The sequence below is a fragment of the Podarcis tiliguerta genome (genome assembly GCF_965153285.1).
Source record: "Podarcis tiliguerta genome assembly, chromosome: 3".
In the NCBI taxonomy this organism is placed as follows: domain Eukaryota; kingdom Metazoa; phylum Chordata; class Lepidosauria; order Squamata; family Lacertidae; genus Podarcis; species Podarcis tiliguerta.
Genome location: NC_139536.1, coordinates 93,383,446 through 93,409,694, shown reverse-complemented (window position 1 = coordinate 93,409,694; position 26,249 = coordinate 93,383,446). Strand labels below are relative to the sequence as shown.

Genomic DNA, 26,249 nt, shown 5'->3' with positions numbered 1-26,249 from the left:
TATATGCATTTCCTAGTAGAGACAGAAACCTGGGTTCAACTCAGCTCAAGTATTTATGGCCTTGGTAATTATGCCAGGTGAACATTTTGCACATGAAGGACATTCAGAAAGTTTTCAATTTTTATTTGTGTATAGTGGGCCTGATTCAGGATGGACAATGATGCAGTAAGTGGGGAAAAAATGAATCTTAATGTGAAAACAGTTCAACAACACTTTGTCTAAACTTTGGTCTCGTATCTTGTTGGAAATTAATTTGGCTGTACAACCACTGAATTTCGTAAAATAATTTCTAGCTGGGAAGAACACCGTTTGATGTGGAAAGCTTGATAATCTTTTTTTACTACTACTACTAATAATAATACTAATTTATTATTTATACACCACCCATCTGGCTGGGTTTCCTAAACCTTCCAAGTGTCTCTATTTTCCAGGGGGCAGTTCCAGATTTACCGCTGTCCCGGTTTGATCCCAAAATGTCCTACTTTTCCTTAGTACGGTGGTACCTTGAGTTACAAACGCCTCAGGTTACAAACACTTCCGCTAACCTGGAAGAGTTACCTCGAGTTGAGAACTTTGCCCCAGGATGAGAATGGAAATCATGTGCTGGAGGTGCAGTGACAGCAAGAGGCCCCATTAGTGAAAGCACGCCTCTAGTTAAGAACAGTTTCAGGTTAAGAACGGACCTCCAGAATGAATTAAGTTCATAACTGGAGGTACCACTACACATCCCTATTTTCATCAGAGAAATGTTGGAGGCTTTGCAACCCCAAGCCAAAGAGACATCTGAAGGCAGCCCTGTATGTTTTTTAAATGTTTTTATTATTATTATGTTTTTATATATGTTGGAACCTGCTCAGAGTGGCTGGGGCAACCCAGCCAGATGGGTAGGGTATAAATAATAAAGTTGTTGTTGTTGTTGAATAGGACATCTCTATTTTCATCTGAGAAATGTTAGCGAGTATGGCAGGGCAGAGCTCTATAAATCCATGCTGAAAATAATCACTGGTAGCATTCAATGTTTCATTAACAACAATAACAGCAACAGCAGAAACCGTAACATTAATTTATACACACAAAACATCCCATGCCCATCATTATATCCGCCTGGGACACATTCAGAGTCTTCTGCACAGTTCTGATTGCCACACATCTGAGGATGTCACAAAGATGGAAAGAAACAGAGTATTTAAAGGTGATCATGGAATGGATAACCTTTCACATAAAAACTGGTTTAAAGTTTTGTGGCTTTTTCCTGGTGGAGGGGGGGGAATTCCAAGGGTTGTAAATGCTAGAGTTTTTGTATAATTATGAATGGACCAGTTTTTAATGGAGAGACAGATTGCTCCCATGTTATACTGCCGCTTTGGGTCACCCAATGAAATTCATTAAGCTCAGAACAACAACAAAAGTACTTCTTCAGATAGAGTTCAGTTAACTAAATACAATTCACTGTAGCAAGATGTGACAAAGGACCCTTGCTTAAATTGTTTTTAAATAAGGTTAGACAAATTTGATAGATCCGTAAAGGGTTATTAGCTGCGTTAGCTAAATAGAAACACCGTGTACAGAGGCACTGTACCTCTGAAAGGCACTTACTGGGGACAAACAACAAGAGATGGTCCATTTGAATAATGCAGAGTGCCTGCCTTTAGAAATAGAGTGCTAGTTTAAATATATTTTGTAAGTGAGATAGCTGTTCAGGAATCTCTGTAGAAAGTGAGTGGGTCTGCATTATGTAATCAGTCTCTACATTTTGTGTCTTCATGCTATAATCATTATAAAATGTTATTATCTATGCCCTGCCCTCCCAGTCTTCATCCTACAAGAATGTCTACACTGCTCAAGGAACAATTTCTGCTGGTCTTAAATTAGGATACAATTCAAACTGGAATTTGACTTTTAAACTGTTTGAGTCGTAAGCCTGCTCTAGTGTTTTCTACCATATAAAATTCCCACAGGAGACCAAATAAGACAATGCCATACAAGTTTCCATTTATTATCATACTTTTCCATTCCTTACCACTCTGGAGAATTTTCAAAGCTATGTTTCATGAACATTGTTTGGAAACATTTTATTCATTTTCTGGTGTGACATAAGGTGTTATTTATACCATAGTTTTTAACACAAATTACTGCTATTCATTAACTCCTTCCTTTGTCCCTGTGTTTAAATCACCCCAAATCCAGGAAATAACAGGCCACTTGAATACCTGCTGCCAAAGTCCATGGCTACCATACAAATATCCAAGTTGGGATTATATATTATTACTTATGGCGTTGAATACCGATGAATACAGGTTTGCTAACTATCTCATACATGCTCACAGCAGCCTGTCATGATGCCACTAATGCTCATCCATGCGCCAAAACCTGCCTCCATGCATATGAAGCAGTTTCTGGATAAGACTGACTTATTTTCAAACCTACCCTTTATGAAAAGTTCCATATGTGAAATAAATGTAGGCAATTATTACTATATTTCCAGGAAACAGTCAGTAACCCACACTTCACTTTAGCAGTACAAAACGTGCATTAAGCGACATACCTGCCTCAAATACAGGACATATAAATTTTATGATAACTGGAAGTACAGAACCTCCAAACTGTTAATGGGTGTTCATCCAAATTTGAATGGGGGCACCAATACCACTCATTGGGAAACTTCAAATACCGCTAGTATTTTTAGATGTCCCAAAACTGGGTACACTCTATTTTAGTGGGCTTCAGGACTTGTTTCCAAAAGGTAAATATTAGCTGAAATATTGTAATATGCTAAAGCATATATAATTAGTTTGTATATATAATACCAACTTCAGAGACCACGACTGGCTTCAGGGAGCTAATTCAAGAATCCCTCTAATACAGGAAGGCCCCATGAAAGGACCTAAGTATGCATACAGAAGGTCCCATATTCAATCAATGGCATGTCCAAGTGGTAGGGCTGTGGAAGGTTCCTGTCTGAAACCCTGAAGAGTTGATACCATTTAGCATAGACGACGCTAAGCTACATGGATCAATGGACTGATTTCATATAGGGCAGTTTCCTATGTTCTATTGTTCCACACTTTCAGAATTACAGAAATGCAAGGAACAAGTGAAATGCAGAACTAGCTTCCTGTTTTTGAACTTCCCTCTGTAAAGATCAGAGCAAAGTTGGGCATCTCCTCCCCACAGTGAGATGAGTTAACTCCAGATGTAAAGACAGCTTACATCTCACTCTGGGGAAGGGCTTCAGGGTGGATGTGGAGAGGTCCATACACTGTGCTTCAGCAGCAGGAGTGTAAACAAAAGCAGCATGGACCACACACATTCTTCCTCTCATGTATCTTCTCCATAAAGTTGCTAAAGCTCCTGTGTACTTCAGCACTAAAGACGATAATCATTCTATGTCTGTCCTGAAAATGAAATATCCCTGACAGATCATGGCTAGCAAATAAAATTCCCTTTAATTATAAATGGAATTGGTGTGGATAGAAGCCTTCAGAGATGAACTAATTTGGAAGATTTAGACATCTGATTGTAGTTAATTTGCAACAGAATGGGACTGTTTTGTACTGAAATAAGCACACTCAAGAACATCATCAATCTAAATATAGCTTCACTATACATTAGAAGATACTCCTGGGTGTGAAATGTACCATGCATGTTGCCACCTATATTAAAAAAAGGGAGCAATGATAACGGCTTTGTTTTTTCCTTAGCTGTCCAGCAAATTTAACTTTCCATACTTTAATTTATATTTACAAAGCCAAACCTTACTGAAGTTTAAATGCATCACACATGACCATTATGCTTTTCAGTGTGGAAAAAAGGATTAATATTAGATTTGGTCAGGAAACATATCTTGATCAGGTATAGTTCTAATGAGCATCTGCCTAATTTGTGGAAGTCATGAAACTCTTTGTCCTGGAAAGGTCAGTTTGCCCCTTCTCTTGTTTCACTGTTATTTGTTTGTTTAGGCAGACTTTTGGTTTATTAGATAGATAAGGGAGCTGCTCCAGACTACTTTGAAATCATTGCTCTTTTTCCTGAAGTCACTGCTAGAACTGGGAGAAGAGAAAGGCTATATTTTTTTGGAGTTTTACGTAATCAGGCAGATTTTTGTTAGATTGCATTTACAGTGTTTACTTCTATTGGTATCCTTACAAATTTATTTCTGCCTCAAAAGTGCTGACTCTAAACTGGAAAGTAGTTGGCAACTGGCAAGCGCTAAAGCTGTATCTCAAAATGAAGAGGCTCTGAATGAAAATTTGCGTTTGTCATTTTATAGACATGACTGTTTAATTTCACTACATCAAAACATGCTTAGTCAGATAAACCAAATGAAAACAACAACACTCTTAACACTGAAATAGGAATTAATATGAAAGAAATTAATAGTTGTTGGATGCATTAAGGAACAATGCATTAAGTCTGACAGGGATCCAGATTTCACAGGTTTAAAAATCTGTGCTTCAGCCTTTATTAAAGGGGAGGCTTTTTTATATAGCTCGTTCTAATCTCCCACAGCTCCAGAAGAGGGCAAGGGACAGTCACCAGTGTGGGAAAGTAAGCCCTCACAATGTCATCATAGTAATGGCAGCCTACCACAAAATGCTGTTCAGCCACCCTTTCTCAGCAGCAGGATGCCTTTGCAACCTGTAGAGGTGACAGGAAGTCAGGCCTTGTTTCCTGGTAATGCCTCACATCACCACATAACTCCCCTGCACACGATACAGTGGGGGGGGGATCTAACTTCACTCCCTCTTCCTCTGTTGGTGGCACATGCCCTCCTTCCTTGATTCTCAGTGCAGGCTACGGTGGTTTGAGGCTATATAGGAACTTTTTGCTCACTGGTTGCTCATTGTGGCTGGTGAGGTTTGTTCACCTGCTCCACACTGACCAGTGGGCAGATGTCATTAGGAGTCTGGTCCACCGCTGTAGACAAGCATATCTGGTTCAATTTGGTCACTTTTGGTAGTTAGGTGTGGGATGGGGAGAAATAAAATTTCAGCAAGGTGACCTTAGAAACCTTTCATGGTGAAGACATGAAGGGTCATCAGCCTGTGTTGCTGACGTAGGGTGACACCATCATCAGAGACACACACCGTGAGCAAAGGAATCAGTTGCCAGAATGTATCAGTAGAAAAGAAGAGCTTGGATTTTAAAGGCCTCCACAAGAAGCAAGCAAGCAATCTTGGGTCAAAATACTACAAGAGAACTCTGCTGGTGCCCAGCTTCTTTAGTATTGGTGAGTGCACAATAAAATATGAGATCAAGGTCTGAAACGGCATTAGCACAACTAAAAGCTATCTGAATTTGCAGCAGAAGGTTGAGAAGAAACAAAATAGAATGTAGTCTTTTCTACAAGGTCTCCTGCTTCTTAGTAATAATACATTAGCAAAAGTGGTGGGGACTACTGGAAGGTAATTATGCAGAGCAGATGTAATAAGAATGACAGGACCTCACAGCTGGCATCAGCTATACCTGTAAAACTGCAGCCTGGAGTACCTGAAATTCACCAAATGGCTCCAGCATAGAACCATCCACATGTGCATTCTAGACAGCAGCCAGATATGGGCTTTTCACCCAAACTGGAATGTTTTGCTTGAGATGCTAACACTATGCCAAGAGGGTTTCCCATGTTAATTTTTACCACATCCATTAAGAGCATGCCACCCACTTTTGCACTCCATGCTCATTAATCCAGAACCGCTTCTCTAACATCTGCCCTTCACTCATGAGCATGTAGTAACAGGATATCCACTCCTGTATGGCAGGATGTTCTTGGTTAGACCTTGTAGTTAAGGAGAGAGCTTAACCATGAAATGGGTTCAAACAATAAACTAAACCAAACAGCGGTTTAGCTCCTGCACCATGCAGAGATAGAACTAGAAGGTAGGGAGCAAAGTGGGTATAAGCCTCTCTCTGCAAGCGAGCACATTTGCACAGACCTAGTAAGCCATAGTTAAGCTGTCATGCAACCTAGGCCAATATTATGATTATTTTCCTTTTATTTTATATATGTATCTGGGCAGGTCCAGCTGTAGTATTCTCCATGTTGGGGGAGAAACATATTAAAAATGAAGAGTAACTGCAATTGTATCTGCACACAGAAAATCCTAGAACATGAACTTGTTCACAAATGAATATTCAATACTTTATAACTACAGTGTCAGGAGGTGGTTTGCACGTGTCAATAAGCTATCAGAGATCAAGCAGAGCAGACAGAACTTTCACATCAGCACACATTTCAAACACAATGCTTTTCACTTGATTCCTTTCACATGTTCAGCTGCAAATCAAAACGAATAGAGAAATCAAGTTCCATGCAAGTCTGTGTAAAAACAAACTGAGAAACCCAGTTGCTCCAAAGTTTCTAAATGTCTATGAATAGGTTACATTACAAAACCTGGCCTTTGGAATTCCCTTTCCTTGAATCTAAGACAGGTGCCATCCCTGTTGTCTTTTTGGCACCTACTGAAAATCGCCCTCTTTCAACAAGCCTTTTAATCTGATATCTTTCCCAGTATGTATTAGAATCATTTTTAATGTGTTCTATTGATTTATCCCTTGTTTGCCACCCTGGCCGCATTTGGAAGAAAGGGCAGGATACAAATTAAATAAAGAAATAAATCCATTTCTTGACAAAGAAAGTAGGTAACTGGACTTATTTTGGCTCAGCACTGCATTGAGTCAGTTCCACACCTGAGATGCACACACAACACATGTAAATGTTGTATACTAATGGCAATATGCATGTTGGGCCACAAATGTTGAATCTGCATAATGGCTTGTGCCCAATATATTTAAAAAGATCATACCCTTGCCTAAAGTCAAATCTGTTCTCAGACTGGCTGAAAGAGCTATCTTAACAATACCATCTATTTGCCCAAATTCAGCAGAAACTGAAGTATTCTCGGGGCTGCCTTAAAACTGGGCAACTGCCTTCACCCAGAGGTTTGTCAAACACTTGAGCTTTTTTTTAAGAATAGCTGTAAGCAGTTTATAATGCACAAGAAGCTTTTAGCATGCAAGGTTGTGCCACCATATAGATGAGAGTGTAGCATTTTGATGTGTTAAAACAAAATCATGCTACTAAAATCAGTGCATGTTGCTAATTTGCCATCATCTACCCTGAACATTTGGGAAGAGGCTGGATAGAAATTTGAATAAATAAAGCATACTCCAAGACAGCTCGTTTTTAAGTGCAGCCCTACAATCTTGTGCTCTCAGTTTGCATACATAATTTTTAATGCTATCACTGAACATTCTGTCCACAATCCAAAGGCAGTAGATGGTCATGACAGACAGATTGTTGACAAGTCTGCTAGGAAGAAGAAAAAAATCCATTAGTGATCTGGATTTTAAGTCCAAGGAACTGACAATGAAATTGTTTAAATCATAATAGTATCATCAGTTCCTGATTTCTACCAAAACTTAATTTGCTGGCATTTAAATGTTAATATTATTGATAACCAGTAAAATATTTCAGCCTATTACTGTTTAGATCATTAGTGACTCTCTCTCATTTGTAAACAGGTACAATAACTTGTCCTTGGAGGGGTGCAAATGAGAACATTTCTTGGCCTGCTGTATATGTGTAGCTAATCCCTTGGGGAAATATTGTTTTTAAACTTGTCAAAAGCATAGTAGTTTTTCAGGATATTTGGAAATGGGAATAAAGTTGACTAGCTAGTCCCTTGGACTATCAAATGGATCGAAGGTACTGATAATTACGAGGTCAATTTGGGACACTATTGTGAATTATAAATTTTATGGTATTCAAAAGTATACAACCTGTTGACAATCACATTTTGCTAACAACATGCTTTATCAAGACTATTCTGGTTCCCAATAAAATATTTGGAAGACAATGGCCCGGTCACGCTAACCCAAATCTTTGCTTAGCATGACAATTCTTTGCTTAGTTTGGCACTTTGCTCCTCCCCTGTCTTTTTGCAGTTGCGCCAAGCTAAAACAAAGTTAGGTTTGGCATGTTGTCCAACTCCAGAGTTGTGGTTAAGTTTTATTCAGACTAACCATGAGCTATAACAAAGAACAAACCTTGGCCTCTGGTCAAATTCATTAATGCCCTTTTATGCTTACCATTTTAATGTACCTTTTAAATGACACATTCCAAAAAAAACCACCAACACTTAAGGCCACAATTCAAACTTAACTGGATTGTTTCTAGTGTCCCTAATCCTTAGCATGCCTTCTACTAACTAAGTTCTAATGAACTCTGGGAGATTTAACTCTGAGTAAATATGGTTAGGACTGGGTTTCACATTACTTTCAATTATTTGTCATAATGTATGTTTGTCTGATGCTTCACATACACAAATCTCAAAGCTATCAACTACCCTTTGTGATAGGCCAAGATTATACAGTATATGCATTTTTAAAGGAAGTTGATGAGACACACAAAATGACTTTGTGGCTGAGGAAGGATTTGAAGTGGGAATCATTCCCACCCCTAGCTGCTGCTATGGAATACTATGCCACACTAACTCCAGGAAATCACAATGGTTAAAGTCATATTCAAGAGCTCCAGAGACAAAATCAATCCTGCTTAAGCCCTACTGAACTAAATGTGAATGGAGCTAGTTGCAAAAGAGCTCTTCTTTATTTTAATACAACTTCAGAACAAATGGCTTTGCCTGGACTGGTACAAATGTGTTCTTGTTGCAGCTCTCAAACACATTAAGATGAGCTCAACTTTAAACAGAGTGGGTCCCCACAATCATTTCTTGGTTATGTTTTCTGCAATAAATTTCCTGTAAGTTTTGTATGTGAGAGAGAACACTGTACAAGATAATATCCCACCACCTCTAGAAAACTTTCAGAATGTGAGCTGAGATAGGGTATGGTGATAAGCAATCTCATAACATGCCTGATATATGTCAGGTATGTGTGTCACAACACTACTAACCACCATGATGGAGGCAAAATCATCCTATGTTGGCTTTATCACATCAGCTGCAATCCCAAAAATGGTTGTACAAATCCACTACTACTGACCACAACCCCTCTTTTAAACTAGAGGCGGTACGAGAGAAACATATTTTACTGGCCCACTTATTTACCTGCATAGCCCAAATTCTTTAAAAAAAAAAATCTGAGACAAAAAGACCCAATACTAGTAAGGATAAACCAGGCTTCCCTGGTTTAGTATACATTTTAAATCAAGAGGTTCTCCTCAGCTGTGCTCCTATAAAAAGCATGTCAGAACCTCAGTTCATAGCGCCATGGCCCATTGATTGAACATCCTTTGGAAGTACTAATACGTCATGATTCCTTCTTCAAGACAGATTGAAGAGAAATATTGTTTAAACTATATTTTTCATCTCCAATCTGTTAGTCCTTCCAAAGCACCTTGTATCAGAGTTTTCAGTTGTGTGATCCATCAAGCATAGAAGAATCATTATGTACAGCCTAGAAGCAGAAACAACATCCCATCCGGTGTTAAATGTGAGACAGGACTCAGAGGCAAAAGATCATCCCTTCCATAATTTCTTCAAACAACAAATCTCAGGTATCCTAAGCTCACAGCATTGGGGGGAGGGGGTTATATGAAAAGAACAAATGTTCAGGAAGTGACAGAGATGGACAGAGTTAAATGCTGTAACATGGTACTTATTCACAGCACATTAGGCAGAAGAACACTAAAATTAGGCATAACATTTTATTCCCTTGGTAATATTCTTCAGCCCTGACCAGAGATGGTAGAAGACAAAATGTTGCTTGGAAAAATGAATTTTGACATTAACTCTGCCCCAATAATACCCCAATAAGTATAAAATGTAAGGGGGAACCGTATAGTCTGTTGGACCCAGTACCTGTACATTTAAGCTAATACATCACAAACTTGACTATTTAATATGTTATTCATTTCTACAACCAAAATAGAAATAAATTCTAGAAGGTTGGAAAATGTAGAAAGCTAAAAACATCCAGTCCTAGAACGACATACAACTGAAGCTAAATAAATAAGGTTTTGCTGTTATAAACAGCATATATGGACACTGAGGACAAAGAAGCTTTAACTGTGCTGTGTTCAAGACCAAAGTAGCTGTCTGCTCAAAACCTATCATGCAAATGATTTTTAAAACAGTGCTTTCCCTACCACCCCATGGCCAATAACAACTAGCAATGAGCAGCACAATCCACAACCCACAACTTACAAACAGCTGGATCATTGCCAGATAGAAATAGAACATCAGTATATACCATGCCCTTTTTCTAATCAGTTTCCCAATTCAAGAGCACCATGCTGGCATGAGATATGCCATGCTGGGATGAGGGAGATGGGTTTTGAAAACAGCAGACCCTGATGCTGAATGGCCTTAAAATCTTCAATCTTACAGATGTTTATGAGTTTGCCTGGTGCAGAATCAATTTGCTTATGCCTGACCCTCAAGATGCATTAAATTTATCCTGAAGGAAACTAGTGTCTGAAACCAATCGGCCAGACTCATTAGACACGTGGGAGTTTCAGAGAACCGAAGGGCCTACTGGCAGATGCAACATTGATTTCTGTATGTTCACAATTTACCAGACTGCTCCATACTAGACGTGATGGCTCTCTATGGGGTGCCCTGCAGCCTTGATTATTTCACATCCAAGCTGGCTAGCATAGTTATGTGGCAAATGTATATTTGCAGCCTTTCCCAAGGAGCAATATTAAACTTTGGTATCCACACCATATCTAACGAGATAAAATAAATATAATAAACATTTTACTTTAATGGTCTGTTGGACATTTTTGCAACTCGAACCACTTCTCTATTCTCCTTCAATCATTTTGTAACTTTAAATTTTTCACATAAACATGTTGGTACTAATAAAAGAATAATGTACTTTAATGGGAGGAAATCACATTTAATCAATATACTATTAGCATGGGTGAACTGTACTTTGTTGACAAACCTTAGAATTTACAGCGTGCAAGTTACTTGCCCCAATAAACAATTTGCAAATGTTGGGGCTCTGTGTTTCATAAGGGTTTAAATATCACCACAAAGACTCCCCATTGCTTACAATCAAAGAAGGAACAAACAATAACAAAATGGTACATTTTGTTGAACTATAATGGCAAGAGGTACATGATGACAACAGCAGTTATTCTGCTTGATACAAGTGTTATCCTAGAAAATGAGATCACTTACTAAATGTGATTCTGAAGGATGGCATTTGAAAGAACAGCTATATTTTGAACTATCATTGTGTCAAAAAGTATAATTACTGTGTGCCTGCTTAAGTTTATGTGTGTGTTTGTTTGTGTGTGTGTGTGTGTGTGTGTGTGTGTTGATAAAGTATAGCAATGGTTATGACTGCAAGGCACCACTGCTTCATTACATTCAGAACAGCACTTTCTGAATTCAACTTGCAAAGTTCCCATGAGAATGTTTGTGGCTGGTTTGTGAGTACACACACCTCTCTCACTATATATAGGGGTGGGTATACCCACATGTTCATTTTTTATATATATGTATTGACTCAACTTCTGCATAATGTGAAATTATGAAGAGTCAAAACAAACTAGAGTTCCTCAAAAAGCAAATTTAATGATTCATAATGGAAAACAAGAGCAGGGAAATCGGACCAAAAAAACAACAACAACAACAAGATAGCTCACCATAAAGTCATACTATAAATTAATAACTTCGGTGAACAATCTAGTCACGTATGCAGTGGCAGGAACATACTTCAGCAGTGTATACTCAAACACAAAAGAAGGGCTGTTGCTGTCAATGAGCAAACTATTTTGCATGCCAAGCTCTTAGGCTTGCCACCTAACACTTATTAATTCATCAGACAAGACAATCTATAAACTAAGCTAAAAATCAAAGTACTCCTTTTAGTTATTTCTTAAAATCCCCACCCCATCCCCATTTTCAATTATTTTGTCTTTTTTCTTCTTTGTGCAAGCTTGTCAGTACAGCTCACTTTTTTCCCAGTGGCCAAAAACAGGACCTCTATCTTTTAAAAAGCAATTATGTTTTTATTTACACAGCTTTTTGATTCTCTCACTTATCTGGGTTTTATTTTGTATTATAATCTCACTATACTTAATACATATATATGCATATGGTGATTTAACTAGATGGTAACCACTAAGTTTAAGATCAGCATTCAAACTTGAACAATGAGCGAAAGTAACTGCAAGCTGTTACATATGAAGGGTTAACAGTTTGCTCAAACAATTCTTTGTCTGATGATTATTGTGTCATTTTTACCATACTTAGTTCTCATATTTGGTATTTCATCAAAGGTAGCCTGAGAACCCCAAAATTTTAAGATTTGCACCTTCTTAGTATACATATATTTTCTACAAAGAAAAGAAGTGAGGGGGTATACTTATAAATTAGACCCCCAAAAAACAAAAAACAAAAAAACCCCAAACACTCCACAGTCAATTTCTAGTGGCTAGAGGACTAATTAAATACAATTAAGGGATGATTTATGCTTAATTCCAACCTCACAACCAGGATAGGTTGTTTTTGGCTTTTTAAAAAATTAGGTCAGTTAAAATGAAAACCTCGGTTTTTAAGGAGATTAACAGCCATTATAACAGGATAAAACTACTCTTATATCATAAAAAGAAGGAAGGCATTTTCAACCAAACATTCTAGTAATCCAGCACAATTATACAGTAAACATGTAAGTCAATTATTAGCTTACTAGAAGACTAAATTATATTCAGGTCCTGTGAAAGACTTTGGAGTAACTGCAATAATAGATTTTACTGTCTACATTTAAATAGGCTTTTTTTTGCTATCTCTGTTCTGCTTTTCTATACAGAATATCATTTGGGAGTACAAAAATAATGCTTCCCTCTACCCTTTGCCATCTCTGTATCAGTAAGTCGTTAAGGTTCTCAGAATCACAATATAAGGCACAATATTTCAGTCAGTGAAAACACATACTCTCTCACAAGCATGTCACACAGAATTAATTCCTTCTGAAATTTTAACTGAAACAACATTTATTAAGACTGTCCGTCTGACTTTCTCCTTTTTAGAAAAACAAAAAATAACGATGCAAACACTGAATAATGTCTGCTGTGCATTTCAGAAAACAAAACCACTAAATTCCTGTTTGACTTAGGAGAAGAATCAGCTTCTCTCAATATTTCATATATTCCCCCCCCCCATGCATGCAATAAAAAGAAATAGCCTATTCTTTTGTTCCCTCATCAAGCAAATCAAAATCCTTGCAGTTGCTGAACAGAAAGCCAAAATAACGAAGTATAAAAGAGGGCATGCTTACCTTTATGGGCTATCAAATGGAATGCAGGAAAATTGCAAAACAAAGTAGTCCAAATGAATTATCTATGCATGCAGTCCAACTTTGCACTTTCAAGTAGGCCACACCGTCAAGCAATCATTTCAAACACCAGCCACCCTGCTTTTCCATCTTCGAGATATTCACCCAGAAATCTGTGACAAACCAGCTTCACGCTAACAACACAAACTCTTGCAGTGCTTCCAAATGTCCACCATTTGTTTGCCATTCACCCAGTCAACTTTTTCCAGTGCACATCTTCTCTCTGTGTGTGCATTTCCCGAGGTACAAGAGACAGGAATTGCTCCTCATTTGTATGCTAATTATTTTGCCACACAGACAGAAGTCATAATGTTTTCAGACAGGAACACAATGGATCCAAAGTTGGAAGGCAAGAAATTAATAAGTTGACGCCACTAAACGGCGGAGGAAGATGTACATGTGTGCAGCACTCTGCTTGCAGGATCAGCAGTAGCCTCCATTTAAAAGAACTAGCAGCAGAGAGGCAGGCAGTGGGCTACAGGAAAGCCTAGCTGTGTAGAATATGCATCAAGAACAGGTTCCCTTAGAGACCACATTACTGCAGCAAAATAACATCAGTAGCATACTGCTGACTGATATCCTCCTCCAGCTGCTGTAAACTTCACCTCTGAATTAAGAGAGGGACTCCTCACCTTCCTTTGCCCCCACTTTTGGATTACAACAATAGTTTCTAAATCTCCTGTTTATTAGACTCGCCAACAGAGTCAGGCAAGATTGAGGATGCATACTGTATGCTGCCTACATTGTTACCCACAGGCCCCTAAATCTCTGGAGGTGTATCATGTGCAATGCTGTATTTAATATAATAGATGGGAACGGTAAATACTACTCAAGCTATTTAACAGCAACCCAGTGAAAGATATATGTTTTTAACATGCGGTCTCCAATTCTACGACGGACAAAAGTCTGCTCGTTATAGAAAAAGCCAGGAAATTCAGCAAGCTCCCTACCATTTTGATGTGTTTCTTTGGAAAGAATTAAAACTCTACTTAATCCTTATATAATCGTGCAACGTGTACAGGGTTAACTCCAAGTATGTCTTTAACCTCATTTTGGTTAGCAGATAGCCACACATACCTTTGAAGGGAATGCGCAAGAAAAGCAAACCTTTAATGAGGATAAATGAAAATAAGCCAGGACTGCAGAGCCAGATACATTAAACAAAAACCATCTCTGGTATAAAGTTTGGGAACAAAACTTTTGTGTGTGTGTGTGTTTGTTTGTTTGTGTGTGTATGTGTATGTGTATACATACACATACATGTGATGATTCATATACAAAACGGCAAGGGTATTGGAAGCTTTCTTCAGAATTTTGTATTTTGTTTCTGATGCACTTTCTCCCAAGGCTAGCAAAGAACTGTTTTAAAGGGTCATCAGTCAGACACACATCTAAATTAATTCACTTCAGGCACACAGCACATACCTGAAAAGTCTAACCTGCATAATACTCAGTCATAAGACAGGTAACTTTGCTGTTACTGTTGCTTGAAACATGACCCTTTAGGAACTTTGTGACTGTAACCCTATGCTTAAAAGGTCAAAATAAATTTGACTGGCCAGTTCCCTGCACAAGAAAGGTTTGTCTTTTTTAATTTTATGCCAACTTTTCTAAATTCTAATTATTGTGGTCAAAACCAGTGAGCTAGGTACAAGCTGTAGGGACCTTTACACGGAGGCACTCCACAACTACAGGAAAGCCATGAAAAGAAACCAGAAACATCTCACACAGATGGCAACACACACAAACTACTCTTCCTGGTACTATTTTTTTCCCCATGTATAAAACATGTATGGACATTGGAGAAGTAACTGGTGAAGAGCTGTAAGAGAAAAAGCTTTCCCTGTGACTGAGGGACAAAATCTCTGCCCACTCCACCTTCTCACACAATATCTTATCAGAGTGCTCTGTGTGTGTCTCTCTCACACACAGAGACAGTAACACAAGCCTGCATCCATATATATCACACACACACACACACATACCATAGTTCCCTCACGAGTTCTCTCTCACACACGGTCAAACCCACCCACCACCCCATTCACTCACATCCCACCGTTTTCTTCCCCCAACCTCCCCCCTCACACAAGCACAACCTTCCACAATTTCCCCTCACAAACGCGCGCGCGCGCACACACACACACACACCCGAGTCCCCTCAGAGTTCTGTCACACACAATGCCCACCGCCTCCATCTCTCCCACCACACAATGCAGACACGCGTGAAGTTGCCCCTTCTCAACACACCCCGTTCTCCCCATCTCTCTTCCCCCCATCTTCTTCTCCTTCGCCATCCACTAGCTCCTGGCGTGTGTGTTGTGTGTGTGTGTGTGTGTGTGAACGCGCGCGCGCGCCCTCTCCCCCCCCCCCCCGCCGCCGCCTCGGAACTGCAGCCTCCTCGAAAAGGAGAGACAACAATACTGACCGCTCCTGCCGCGGCGGAGGAAGCAGCTGGGCTGACCCCAGCGCGGGAAGTCACACGGCGCACCTCCTTGCGCAGCCACACACCAGCCAGAGTAATCCGCCTCTCGCGGCTGCCTGAGGTGGCCCGAGAGAAGAAGGCCCGAGACGAGAGACGCCGCGGCCAGCGGCGGCCGCGCACCAAGGCTCGCTCTCTCTCTCTCTCGCTTGGCAATTCCCTTCCCAGCTCGCACTGCAGTCTGTGAGGGGAAGGGAAAGCCTCGCTGGAGCGCAGCCCGCCCTTCGCTCGCTCGCTCTCTCGCTTCCCTCCTGGGCTCTCCCCGGCAGCTCCACAGACGAGGCAGCCACGCTGAGGGCAAACTTTGCTGACAAATCCTGCCCAACGTGTGTGTGTGTGTGTGTGTGTGTGTGTCGGGGTGCGCGCGCTGCAGCGAAAGAATGCGAGGGCACAAGCCTTTCTCTCCCTGGACTCGATTCGGGGGGGGGGGGCGGGAGGCAGGACGCCGAGGTGTTTCCCCAGGAAGGAAAAGGGATCTTAGCGGGCTGCCCTCTCCCTCGCACCTGGGCTTCCTCTAGCCTCCCCCAGCTCGGCTTCTCCATCGACGGAGCCTCCTGGGGCTCCCTCGGTTACACCTAAAGCCTCAAGCAGTGCGTCTGTCCGGGGAAGCAAACAAAAAAAACCAGACTCGGAGTAACCTGGTGTGAACCAAGGGTGGCGATCAGAAGGTTACCCAGGCCAAGCCAAGCCTGCGCTGGCTTTCTCGGGAGTAAGCTTCTGTTACTCCCGAGTAAGTGCGTGCAGGACGGCACTGCAGCTTTTCCGGGGGGGGGGGGTTTAAAGCTCGTCATCGAAACTCAGGGGACTTACTTTCAGGTAAAAATAAATAAAAATTCATTAAAATAAATAAATAAAAGGAACCCAGGATCGGGAGGGAGGGAGAGAAAGCGTGTTAAGGCGCTTTTTCAACGGATACAGCGCGTGGACAAAGCGTGATATAAAGCATCTTCACTTGTCCTGGAAAAGCCCCGTCGATTTTGATGGTCAAGGAGAACCGTTTCCTGGGTAAAATTAGGAGCTGGAAGTGGCACTCTGAAGGAGAAGATAAACCCAGGGGAGGGCAGGTGCCCCTCAGATATCCTGGGGGGGGGGGACGCACCCTGCACTGGCTCAAAGGCCCTGTGGCTTTGTCACTGCTTTCAGGGTACTGATAATAAAGCTGGGTGAAGGTTAACTCGCCAGGGCTACTGATGACTTCCTCCTAAAATGATGATATGTGCAAGTGCCTTTTGGGTGGCAGATTAGGTTTCTTGGGGGGGAGGGTCCTCGTCCAAATTACTCAACGTTTGAAATGGGAAGAGGGATAAGTATCAATTATCAGTTTAAATGGGCATCTGTTTCTATGGCTTTTGAGGTCAACTCTACTTTCCCCCTTTTCAAAAAACAAATAAATCAAATTGTTAAGAATTTGACCGTCTTTTAACAACAAAACAAAAGCATGTCCTGCACGAAGTCCCCTTACATGCAGCTATCAGCAGGAGCAGGATGAGGAAGCTCATACGGATCTTTCACATTTCTCCAGAATGTTTACATCATCTGCATTAAATGCCTCCCTGAAGTCACAAAGGCAAGACTTTACAGCCCCTTTCATAATTAGCGCAGCACCAAGGGTGCAATCCTAAGCACAATGGGAAGTAAACCCCGTTGAGTTCTGAGTAAGCATCGTTAGGATGGCGCTGTAGTACACAGGAACCCATGCAGACGAACACCTTACCACAGATTCCCACCGGCTGTGTAAGAGAAGTCGCCTTACCACTTGGTACGTTGGTGCAGAAGAAAGTTCACCCGAGGTTCTTTGGTCATCTGCATAGGCTCAAGTGCTAACGCGGATTAGACACCCTTCTTGATGAGCATGCAGTGCAAGGGGATGGGGATGGGGAAATCCATCCTTTACCCAATGTGACTCTGAGTATGATGGGATGGTTATAGGGAGCTAAGGAAAACGATACTGAGTATATATACACTGTGCTGTTTTTAAGTGTGAATACATTTACTCCTGAGAGAAGTGTTGGCGAAAAAGCAAGCAGCCCCCACTCTAGGGCTAATGCACTTGCAATAGGGGGGTTAGGGGCACCTAAAAAATAAGGAACTTTAGTGCACCGCCGGGGAAACATCGCAAAGCTCCCACGCCCTGGCTTCGATTGAAAGTCAAGGTAGGGACCCCAAACGACTGCAGCAGAACCGTGGCAAGTTCGAACAATAGCAAGTGCGGCAAATCGCTGCACTCGCCAGACTTGGGCTGAATGTTGGTGGGGTGGCGTGGGGCTTGGGCTTCCGTTCCCCAAAGGTATCTCTGCAGCAGACCGCTCTTTCCACTGGGTAAAGCTGTCATCCACGAAGCACCTATAATGAGAATGCAACGCCTTCTCTTTGATGCACACGGGAGCAGGATAACGCAGTTTGTCTCATTCAGCCCCTACACTTGAAAACATAACATTTCATTTATTTTGACTGGCTGGAGCGGGAGAGGGGCCGGACCTGGAGGAGCACGAGACAACGCCAGAAGTACAACAGACAAGGTTCACCACTGCCAGGCTGGAAGTGTAGATCTTTGTGGGAATGCAGAGCTGTGAACAGCCTTCATTTAAACAGCAAATTGTAGGTGTCGCTATGAATGCCTCTGTCCTATACATTCTCTCTTCCACTAGCTTCCTCCTCTTACTTTCCACCCACCCTGAAAACAGTACACACGGGCACACGCAGAAGTCCAATACTGAAATCCCATGCACACGTAGTAGCAACTCCCATTGTTACTTCCCGTGTAAACATGCAGAATATGTTGCTGGAGAGAGTAGCAAATAAAACTGGCCTCAAATAAAGCGTTCGCACTGTGCAACCAGGAGCCCTAATTATTGAGAGTACATTATTGCATGCTTAATAGCTCAGTACTAAACACATTTTCTTAGAAGCATGCATAGGATTGCATCTTTAACAGAGTTGCCTAAGAATGAGGAGCGGGGCATATATGCATATCTAATTGTCTCTGCCACAAGTCCCTTGAATTCAGAGAAAACTCTGAACACAATGGAGTCTAATGATGGCTTGAAATTTTCAGCATAGTGGCACGTTTCCTGAAGAATAGGGAGGATATTCAAAACAGGATGGAAAAGTTGCTGCACATGCGCAGTAACCGCATCTCATGATAACAATGTAGCTTCAAATAATAAAGTCAAACAGCAGACAGCTTCGTTGATCATGCGCGGATGCTATGCAAAGCATCGTGCTTCAAACAATGTTCTTTTAGACTTAGACGGAGTGTTAGCTCCACACAATGAAGGGGGGGGGGAGCAGAGACTTCTCAGAAAAGACAATCTCTATGATTATTTAGTACTACAGCTGAGACGTTCAGTTGAGCAAACGCTCTCGGAAGAAATAAATGTGCGTGAGTGAGTGAGAGATAGGGGGGCGTTTAAAGTCTGAATATGGGTGGGAGTCCATTGCAAGCGCGGTGGAGTACTGCAATTGTGAAGAGTTTAAAGTGGTGGTAGGCATGCTATTGTTCGTAGGTTTGTAAGGAACACTAGTCATGTTTGTTCCAAACGGGCTCATTTGAAGGCAAGCAACGCTGTTGAAGGAAAAAAAACCTGCAATGTCAATAATGTCCTAGTCTTAAAACTGTATGTATGAAACAATGCGAGAGAGAGAAATTCCTATATTTTCCCCACCCCAACGTTTAGCAGGCTAAGTAAAATGCATGCATGAATAAGGACAAAAGTGGACATATCTTGTGTTTTTTCCCTCTTCAAGAATATGCATAGTGCCTATGATGGCTGTGGAGTATAAACATTCCCCTTTCTTTAACCTGCTCTTTGTAGTAGAGTCGCTGAACTGAGCGAAGTGAGTTATTTTCCTATTTGCCAGTGAACTAATAGGAAGTCAGGACTCAAAAGTAATTGCTATCAGCAACGGACAGCTCCTGGTGCTGAAAAGAGAAGCCGCTTTCATAATACAGTTCACTCAAACAACCTTCGGAAAAATCACAGCAAAACTGAATGAGGTGGCAAGTTCTTGGGCTGAATAGCACTGTCTGCAGAACAATGGCAGCCAACTCCAAATCCCACCATAATCACATTAATGAGATTAATCAGTGAATTAGCAGCAGTCAAATGTCAGGGTGGCAAGGAGGAATCCAACCAAGCTTGGTAATTAACTTTTGTGGGGGCAGGGAAAGGGAATCAAGTGCATTATCTCTTTTTGGTGGTTGAAAAAAGGCATGTTATTCCCGCCCGCCCCCCCCCACCTCACTACAAGCCATTGGAACTTCCTGAAACTTAAAGGGTGGTGTTATTAAACTATGAATGGCTCAAACTGTTATGAAGCAAGCTATTAATTCCCCCCCAATATTCTCTAGCTGGCAGCAACTGAGGAAACTAGCAATTTTATATCTCCTCAATCTGTTGAGAGTTGGTTGTGATTGAGCATATTGGTGTGAACAAGGCTGTGTAATTCAACTTTCACCAGAAAATCCAATTAGTGCTGGAACTATGTTTGATACAGAACTATAGTGGAGTTAGATACCTACATCTCTTTATATACATACATATATATATTTTTTTAAAGCAAGGGTAAACCAAACAGTTTGTACAGCAAGAGACAGCAGTGCAGAGAAGTACTATTTAAAATGGCAGGTCAGGTGACCTGTCAACCAAGTTGTTTTAAAACCTCTAAACTTCTATGTATATATATATGAACTAAGCAAGGTATACTTCCTTAATAGGGTTAATTCAAAAATTCCAATTTCCCATTGAAATTGATCTGAGGACTAGTGAAATTTCTTTTCCATTTTAAATTCAGCCCAGCAGAATAGTTCAATTCAAAAGTTATTCTTCATTGATACATTTTGGAATTAAAGTTATGTACAAGGGGAGAATCCTTCATTGGCTGCACTTTTAGTTATTTAGCAGAAGTAGACATTCTATATTTTTCAGTGAAGAAATACTGTCCCCAATGCTTTGTCAGATATTTACTTTTACTATGACTTTAAAAACATCTATAATTACATTGTATGCAGTAAACCACTTTTTAATATATATAAAAGTCTTTGATTTGCAGTATTTACAGCTGACTTCCAGGACTGTATCACAGGAAATAAAATGCAAGTCAATTTGTTCTTTGGTGTTTAATCTTTTTCATAGCAAGTATAAATTCAGCAAGAGAATCAGCTTAGTATTTATAACTGTTCTTCTATAAAGGGAAGTAAATTTGCTGTGCCAAACTATTACAATATTTATCACACACACACCAAGTTTGCATATCTGAAAATTTCAGTGCAGTATTCTCAACTCTGTGCCATCTTTAAATTGAAGGTTGTGGAATATAAAAATGGAATTTAATAAGAGTTAATTCTCACATGTTGTGACAAGTTAAATATATCATAACTCAGCTCTAGAACTGAAACCTATGTATACATTTATTTTAACTTGTTGCATAACATATATATATTGCCAGTCTTTTGTCATGGTGATTTTAAAAATACAGGTGTTGAGAATAAAGGCACAAGTTGGAGTCCACTTACTCCAGGGTAGCCCATTAAAGTCAACAAAACTGCTCCACAATAAGTTGTGGAATGCCAACTTAGTGTCATCGTTCAAATGTATCTAGATCTATTAATGACTGGTTATATTCAAGTGATGAATGGGTGTCTATGAAGTTTCTGCCTCGATTGTTTTCTTAGCAAAGCAAGTACTGTTCAGCATGCAGCAACTTTATATATAAACAACATGCTTCGTGCATGCACGATAATGGCTGTATACATTCGCGACAGATTTCACCCTGAGATTACTTCCTATTCCAGATTCCCATGCAGTTTCGACAGCACGGCAAATATGCTGTGAAGAATTTGGAGGGAAAGAAGGGGCAAAGGGGGGTGGGGGTGGGAGTGGGGGTGGGCAAGCAAACAATGGAAGCTGTAGGTATTAAAACTACCCAACAACTGAAGCAAAATAACACGCAGTCAGCTCAGCCAACCAACCCCCAGATGAACACAATCCACAACCTTCATTCACCGTCAGATAAGCTACAACATATGAAATCTCGACACGGTTAAGGGAAAGAGGGTGGGGGTGGGAACACACACATATGCCTTAGCTCGCTGCAACTTTAAACGGACGAGAAGTAGTTAAAAAAAAAAAAAGCTTGAAGCATACCGCGGAGACCCCCGGAAAGATTCCGTTTTTTCCCCTCTTCACTGAATACTGAAAAAAAACATCCCACGTTCCATAGATTTTAAAAAAATAAAATAAAACACACCCACCAACGCTCAGTGTTGAAAACGGCGGGTGGGGGTGGGGGCTGCGAGAAGACTGCGAGGGGGGGGGGAAATAGCCCCTCGCTCTCTCCCCTCTTTCTCTTTAGTGTGCAGGAGCTATGGGGGGAAAATGTCGCCCTGGCAGAGATGACAAATTCAGAAGGAAAGGCTAGCAGGCCTAAGGGATCTGTTTTACTTCCACATACATCCCCTAATGCACGCACTCCCACTCATTCTCTAGATATGGTTTCCCTCCTCCCGGTTCCCCCTTTCCTCTCTTCCTCCTCCTCCTCCTCCTCCTCCTCCTCCACTTCTCCCTCCCTCCCTCCCTCCCCTCCTCTCTTTCTTTCCACCAGCTCCAAATCCCCGGCATATGACCTTCTGTTAAATAGATAAAAAAAAATTGCTTATCAGTCATGCAAATGAGGCTGAATTCATTTTCCACAACAGATGGCCTCATAGATAATGATGATGGAAGAGAGAAAATTGAATGTCTCTCACAAGGTGGTCATGGCAACCGAGAAGGGAATAATATCAATAATAAGCCTCGCTGCATAATAAGGTTGTCAATCCCACAAATCAAAGTCTCCGGCTAAATCAGGTAGCCCACCCCACGACTAGCTATCAGGTAGGAAGAAAAGGAAGAAAGGAAAGGATCGGAGTAAACACAGACAGCAAAAGCCGGGGAGGTTGTGGGTGGGGGGCGTGCGATGGGCATTGCCACCGAGTGCAGAGACAAGGCGATGGTCCAGAGGTGATCCTCTCATTCTGTCGCTAATTGTGCTTTATTTAATTATTTGGGGAGCAGTGGGGCTTTTCCTTCGCGAATTCCGCCCCGTTCTCCCTCCTTTAAAAACAGAAAGGGGGGGGGGCGCGGAGGGAAAGGGAGAAGAACCACCCAACCCAGAAAGGCTGGTATATTTTGAGCTGGATCTGCTGCGGGCTGGTGCCAGATTTCCGTGCCTTCTCTGTGCTGTCGAGTGGCGCATTGATGCAACAGCGGCTCGCCTCAGGCTTCCACCTTGGCTCCCAGGGGGCCATCCTGCGAAATGAATCAGCAGCCATCCTGAGCAGGCTGATTACAATGAGAATGGCAAGGCACATGTCTGGGCGGAACTGGAGAGCCGAGCTGGGCTGCTGCTGCTGCTGCTGTTAGTCTGGCAAGCAAGCAGGCTCAATATAGCTTTTGCTAATAATGGCTTCCTGCGCTCTCTCTCTCTTTCTCTCCTCCCACCCCACCCAGCACGTTTCCCCCCACCCCTTCCACCATCGCCAACCCTCATTTTTTTCCCCTCCCGCCCGCCCCCCACACATAATGGTTCTGATTTCCCTTCCTTCCCTCCGTCTCTCCCTCCTCTCGCCCCTTAATTGTATATTGTTCGCAGCCACAGTCTGTCAGGCTGACAAGCGCTTATTGTGAAACTGCAAGCTTTCTTTCCGGGGTTTTCCTCCTAAAAAAAAAAAAAGCGCTAGGGTGGTAAGGGGGCATCTTAGCTGGCAGCTAGAACTTATTGCCAGCCCTGAGCTACGACAGACAGCTCAAGGAAAGGGGAGAGAGAGAGAGAGAGAGAGAGAGAGAGAGAGAGAGAGAGAAACTAGCCCGATTAATTTCTTATCCGTCTGTCCTTATACTCCGGGGGTGGGGAGGGAGCATTGGAAATGTGCGCATGTGGGAGAGACACGATGTGTCTAAAGTAGGCGATTATGCCCCACCAAACCATCCCCACTGCTAATTGAAAAAGCAAGTCTCTTCTGCTCCATTCGCGGTGTGTGTGTGTCCGCAATAAGCAGTTGGGATGGAGGAAAAGCTTAGGGATGTCCTGAAACGCAGTTGCCTCATTGGATGAGAAGAGGGCGGCCAGTCGCGTTGGGAGGTGGGAGAAGAGAACGAGAAAGCTTCTACACTTTCAAACATGATGTCGTCCCCCAAAGCCATTTTTATTTTATTTTGGTTTGGGCTGGGCGAAACGTGCTGCTTAACGAAGATCCTCCTTCGCTACTGCTCATATATGCTCATATTTTCGATGGAGGAAGGAGGCAAATGAAAGCAAGCTTTGGCTGCTCAGATTCCGGCTGTGCCAGCCTATCCCTTCCCCAGCGTACTGTAAGCCAGTGCTTTTGGTTAGCTTGCCGTAGGTCACCGTCTTCGAGATGGTCCTGCGCATTCTGCGCCTGCGCCCTGTCCATCTTCGCTCTCCCCTTCTCTGTAGAAGTGGCATGTGCGCATATATACAGTGGTACCTCGGTTTAAGAACAATCTGGTTTAAGAACGATTTGGTTTACAAATCTATAGCTATAGCTATGTATATAAACGGATAGCTACAGTCTATGTTGAAACGTCTGCATGCACCTAAAAATGGGTCTCTATGAAAAAAAGAGAGAGAAAAGGAAGAAAAAAGAGAGAAAGCAAAGGTGCTGGGATAGCTTAATGGCTAGACTCTTAATCTCAGGCTCATGGGTTCGATCCCCACGTTGAGCGACAGATTCCTGCATTGCAGGGGGTTGGACTAGATGATTCTGGAGGCGCAAACAGTCGCGCTTTCTCATGCAACCTATTAGCACCGTCCCATACATGCAGACATGGCTCCTCTTCTACCATCTTTCCCCATTTCTGCCTTCCATCCCTGCTAGTCCCCTCCAACGGTGCACTCCGGGTTCGGCTGCTGCTGGCTGCAGCTGCGACGTGAATCAGAAATCAATAGCTCTCCTCTAATGGAGGATCCGATCAGCAAAGCAGCCGCAGTTGGCCGTGCACAAAAAGCGCGCGCACATACCACACAACACACACACACACGGAAGATATTGAGAGTTTAATGACGTCTGCGCAACTTGTACAGCTGATTGGGCACTGCATCGGATGTTCTGTGGAGCAAAGAATAGAAATCGCTTACAGTCTACTTCCACATATATAAAATATGGGAAAAAAGGTCGCTCGTATTTTCCTGTCTCCGGGAGACCAAGGTCTGATTTTCCCTCGCCGTCAGGTGACAGTCGGTCACGAGCAACGACCAGACCAGGGAGCTGGGGGGGGGGGATGCGCGTGTCGTCACCGCGCCAGGGAAGCGTCTCCCCCTTCCCCGCACCCCGCCACCGCCTCCAAGATGAGGATCATGTGAACGGTCGTGACACAGAGAGATCCGCATTGCACGGGGGTTTTTCCACACCGTGCCTTGCGCAAGACTCCCCAAACGACAGCCAGATTTTTTTATTTTATTTTTATTTTGCGCGCGCGTGCGTGTTTTTCTAACCATCAACATCAGGTTCTCCTGAGATCTCTGTATTTCCCTCTCTGGCAGGGATGCCAACTTGAATAAAATATTGGGGGGGGGGGTAAGCCCCGCCCCACATAATCGATCACATGACATGGCCCACGCACACTATTTGAATGGCAACTTGGGCGGGAGCTCCCTCTCAAATATTTTATTGGGGGGGGGGCGATGGGACCTCGGACCCGGGGCTCCTATGCTGTCTGGTACCCTACCCGGGCGCCATTGCTTGGTTCTGCTGTTACATTTTTAACCCAACTTCCCATTCCCATCGGCTTCTGCAGCCCAGCTGCGGCTGAAATTCCAGCCGTGGGCGTTCCAGAAACTGGTGGCTGGTTGTTGTCGGAAGGGGATTGGTGTGTGTGTGTGTGTGTGTGTGTGTGTGTGTTGGGGCAGTCCGCACCCCCGCCAGCAAATCTGGAGCTAGGGGGGCCAATTTAAACAAAATATAGGGGGGCATCATCAATCACAAGGCGTGACATACACAACCCATGAGAATGGCAATGTCCATCAACTTTTTGGGGGGGACCTCAGATATTTTATTGGGGGGCATAGCCGGGGGGTGCAGCTGTCCCCCTAAACCAAGTAAACAAAAATACGTCGTAGATAACTCGGTTCTGCTCCCCTATCATAAGGTCTGCCCCTCTCCCCATAAAGAAATCCTGGCTATGCCCATGGGAAGAAGGGTTCTTCTGCGCCTGGAGCTCCAGGATGCCCTGCGTGGACACGCTGCGTAGCCCCGCGCCCCGCTTCTTCCAGGAGCCCGCGAGTCCCCTCGGTTCCAACGGGGCTCGCCCTCCCAAGTCCGCGCGGGAATGGCGGGCAGGAGGCGCACCACAGCCACCGCAGCAGTACTGCGGCACAGACCCCTCGCCTCTTCCTCCGCCACCTCCTCCTCCTCTTCCAGCCCTGTCAATGTATTACAACTCCGGTATATTGACAGCAA

The 26,249-nt window shown here is 42.5% G+C and overlaps 1 protein-coding gene across 16 annotated transcripts in view; it reads right to left on the bottom strand.

Annotated features, from left to right (window-relative positions):
* MYT1L (myelin transcription factor 1 like) overlaps window positions 1–22,134 on the bottom strand; it is a 286,624-nt gene extending 264,490 nt beyond the window's left edge. For 8 of the 16 annotated variants that reach the window (XM_083431449.1, XM_083431452.1, XM_083431462.1 and 5 more), the window contains exon 1: window positions 15,737–16,166. The gene's annotated coding sequence lies outside the window, so the exon portion shown is untranslated. Of the gene's footprint in view, window positions 1–13,254; window positions 14,369–15,727; window positions 16,168–22,043 lie in introns of those variants that run through there. The other 8 variants (XM_083431464.1, XM_083431465.1, XM_083431457.1 and 5 more) reach the window with 5 other exon arrangements.
* Window positions 22,135–26,249: the final 4,115 nt, after the last annotated feature.